Genomic DNA, 2,434 nt, shown 5'->3' on the forward strand with positions numbered 1-2,434 from the left:
CTAGCTGATGGATGCTGCAATTTGATCCAGATACATCTGGCAATTCTGTAGTGATGCTTCATTCCTTTGCTGAGATTGGAACATGCAGGTTACCTTTTGCTGCAAGAGCTCATCCTTTTTTTGCATTGAAGTTTTTATTTGATTGAGGGCAGAAACTTCCTCACTAAACTCTTGAAACATCCACCAAGGGCTTGGTCAGATGGAATGATTGTGGCTAATTAGGCATAGGATCATCCTGGAATCCATACGAACTCTAGTAGGCTGTGTATGGCTTAGTAAATTATCCTTGTGAATTTTCATAACTGAAATGTGAATGATCCACCTAATCAGAATTATAGGAATTTGGAAATGACTCATACCTATTTTGCTGCTCTATGGGTGGATAGTATTGAGGTTCAGGCTGATAATAATGAGTTTGAGGCTGATAATAATGAGGTTTAAGATGATAGTATTGAGGTTGATTAGGTTGATAATACTGACTCTCCATCCTACCTCCAAAATATTGATAATATGGATTTATGGTAAAAAAAAATTCCTACTCTTACACTGAAAACTAGCAAATAAGATCAGAAGATATAAGAAACATATAAGATCAAATACATGAATATTTGAACATTAAAGCACTCGACAACACAATTTTTTTATTCAAATTTTTATGTAAAAATAGAAAATAATCCTAAAATTATCAAACACCGCTAACATTCCTCGACAACAGTGCCCAATTTGATAAATCCTAATTTTATCGTGAAATGGGTATCAAATAAAATACCGAAACCCCACTCTACACTAATGAAGTATAGTCAATTGCCAGGATCATCTCTCTCAAAGAATGTAGTAACGATGGAATCTTAGGATCAATTAATTAGAAATAGGGGTATAGTTTTGACAAATGCTAAAGACAAGTAATGGAAGACAACCTAATCTATTCTAAACTACGATTGCAACAAACTTAAGAAACATGAAGCATTCAATTAAATCTAAGCTCACTTGCATCAAAACATAATGAAAGAAACTACACTACAAAGAAAAACTAACTCAAGCAATTGAAACACAATCAATCTAGTTGTCCCTAACCTGCCACAATACAGAAATTGATCATAAACAATGAACACTTAGATGCAAAACAACAACAACCAATCAAATGAATTCAAACCAATTGCATAAGGAATTAAACCCAACATTCTTCCAAATATGAAAAGGGAACTACACTCAAATAGTGGAGGACTGATGAATCTAAGGGTGCTTACAATTCGAGCTAGGGCAATCCAACTCATCTGATCGGATCTAATGCAAGGATGAAGAACAAGAGATGCCCATTAGAGGTGAATGACATTGATCAAAATGATGGAGGAAGAAGGATGGTCGCTGTTGTGTGGTACGTCGGAGGAATGGAGATGATGTCTGGAGGAAGGAAAAATCCTTATCCTCGTCATGGCTTGCAGTGCGGATTGTCAGTGTTAGTGGAAGAAGAAGGAGTGCCAATTGGTGATTCCTATGGATGGGATGGAGGATGGATCACCAGATCTAGATAGGGCAGGAAAATCCCATAATCCTCCTCAACGATGGATGGATGATCACCGGTGGCCGATGTCGATGGAGGAAATGGATCGTCGATCTCTATTTTGCGTCGAGAGGAAGGTGGAGATGGAGATGGAATTGCCAGTGCTTGCAATGAAGGTAGAGATGAACATGAATGAGGAAGGAAAAACCTTTGACCTCGGTGGACGAAGAACGGTGAAGCTCCGGTGGTACACATCGAGCCATATTTGAGGCATACACATATGAGAATTTGATTTCTTTCAACTAATTACATAAAACTTGCTTACCTTCATTGTATAATGTATAACAAGCTTTTAGAAATTTATTAGTTGTTTCATTCTGATTCAACTCAAGTGTGCTAACTAACTCTTTCAATTCCTCACATGATGTTAATGTGTCTTTGGTTTTTCCAAAATATTCATCATAGTATTGAAGATATTATCAAAGAAATTTTTCTCAACATGCATCACATCTAAATTATGTCGAATGAACAAAGACTTCCAATATGACATCTCCTAAAATATGCTTCTTTTTTTTTCTACCACACTTGCACACCCTAACAATGTATTTATTTAATTCATCAAAACTAGTCTGAGTTACTTATACAAATTCATAGTTGTCTATTTCCTCAATGATTTCTTCACCTAACTTAATTGATGTCAGAAGTTGTATGATCATTTTATTCTTTATGAAATCTTTTTTATTTAAACTAGTAAAAATTTGTGATAATTATCAAACAAAGATATCTTCCCACTATAAGGTAATGAAATTGCATCAGACTTTGTTATGCAATGTGGACATGCTAATTTATTAGTTGTGTTCCATCTTGACAACATTGAGTATAGTAAAAAATCACTAATCATTCATAATAAAGTAGTATGTAGTATAAAATTAG

This window comes from Zingiber officinale, chromosome 6B (genome assembly GCF_018446385.1).
Source record: "Zingiber officinale cultivar Zhangliang chromosome 6B, Zo_v1.1, whole genome shotgun sequence".
NCBI classification, from domain to species: Eukaryota; Viridiplantae; Streptophyta; class Magnoliopsida; order Zingiberales; family Zingiberaceae; genus Zingiber; species Zingiber officinale.